Source organism: Bidens hawaiensis, unplaced genomic scaffold (genome assembly GCF_021521415.1).
Source record: "Bidens hawaiensis isolate Kalapana, Puna unplaced genomic scaffold, B.hawaiensis_p1.1 tig00020424_1, whole genome shotgun sequence".
NCBI lineage: Eukaryota > Viridiplantae > Streptophyta > Magnoliopsida > Asterales > Asteraceae > Bidens > Bidens hawaiensis.
The window spans coordinates 49,202-51,218 of record NW_027493113.1 but is presented as its reverse complement, the minus strand read 5'-3'; positions in this window follow the sequence as shown (position 1 = coordinate 51,218).

Sequence of the window (2,017 nt, the reverse complement as noted above, 5' to 3'; positions counted from 1 at the left end):
GAATAATGAGTATTCTTAAATAATAAAAGAAAATGATTACGTTTCTTAGAGAAGAAGAAACGTTGGGTTTCTATATAAACTAAAGGTTTATAATTTACTTTTAAACTAAAGGTTTTTAAGTAAAAGAAAATGAACTAAAGGTTCATCGAGGTTGAGTTATAAAGAATAAAGGTCTTAAGCCGGATCGTGTATCCGACTAACAAATAATTGTACTCGTACTATAGGTGCGAGATAAAGAAGGGAAAGACCCTTGGACGGTGAGTGAAGCCGATCCTAAAGCGATAAGGTGAATACGCCCCCAAACTTTTTAACTTGTTTTCAAATAAGACAAATTTGTTATATGAAATTGTTTACAAGGAACTATGTGTTCCTAAAACCGTTATAACTATGGGTATAAACCTAGCCCTCAGGCTGTGGTATACGTATGTCTGGATCCATACATAGGTGGTGCTATGCGATGAATGGGCACGTCGCACCACCCTTGGTCGTAGGACGCTCTCCTGCAGGGAGTACGACCGTTGTGTATATTTACGAGTACTTAACTAAGTCAAACGCTGCGGTGTTTGCTGAGGTGACCTAGAGTAGAGGCTCTAGTTTATAATGTGTTATTTGACTTTGTTATTCCTAAGCCACGATGGGTTGAGGCAGGCGTAGTCTCGAGGGGTAATAAAGTAAAAGAGAATATTTTTGTGTCAGCGTGTTCACCAGCATTCGTTGCGGACGTATTTTCTTACATTTTGTAGGTGAACAAGATTAGCGATTGGAAGTGTCGAAGTGCTATATTAAATCCGATGGCTCGGATATTTTGTATGAAGCTTTTAATATATAAATGGTGGTGGTTTTGTAATGTAAAAACAAGTAATCTTTTGTACTTAAGTTTGGGAATCTTTTAAAATCCCAACTTTTGTTTTTGTAAATATTTACAACTTAAATCCACAAGTTTTATAAGACTTCTGCTAAAATAATGTAACTCTGATTTATTTACACTTGTGGTACCAACTATTGGATCACACTCCTAGGCCTAAGATGGGGGTGTGACAGGTTGGTATCAGAGCCATCGATCTTAGCGAATTGGGTATCATAAAACAATACACAAGCTTCGATCCAAGTATTGGAAATAATTGATTATGTGTTTTAGGGATAAGATAGGCTGGTAACCTTTCTTTCCCACTACAAATTCTAAACCACCCATAATATTAGATGTCATTCAAAGCTCATATAGAAGACTTTGTGCGCAAGGCAAAAGAAGCCGGAATTGCCGAACCCTACCCTGAAGACAACATGAGTGATGGATACCATGAAGCATACTTTGACCTAGATGTGGAACGAGACTTGTCCAAACCTGTGTACTATCCCGGAAGTAGACATTACCCGATAAACATTCTTGAGAGTCCACCAAAACAAAGTATTGAACCACCAAGACACTCAAGCTATCATCCACCAACAACGCCGATGTATCAACCTTCCGAAGTACCGACTTACCAACCCTCGGAAATACCGCAATACTATCCAACCGGATACTTACCAAATCCTCACCCGTCTTATGCCTTCCTTTCCAACATATCCATCAAGGAGAAACCAAGATCCCCATCCTTCGACTGGATGAAATGCCATTCTGATCCGTGTCGATGGTATACCGGAAGCTCTACTTTTAATGAAGTCAACTCTCAACCCAACAATGGTGAAGAGCCGTCCCGAAAGCCCAAGATGAGGATTATGATGCCTTTCGAGAGTTTCCAGATGCCCCCAATAAACATGGAGATTGCACAATCCATGGAGGAAGATGACCCGGAGAGGAACCCGAAGAAGAGGAAGATACCGATGAGGAGGAAGATCCTGAGGAAGAGGAGGACCCTGAGGAAGAATGTGAGGAAGAACCGGAAGAAGAGCATCCTGAGAATCCCAACGAGATGTCAAGCCCAATGAAAGGATCACTCACTTCCCAAAACGCAAGCTATGGTTCTGTGGATCCGTATGTTCAGTACCTTGAGAAACTTCGGAATCAAGCTTCGTCAAG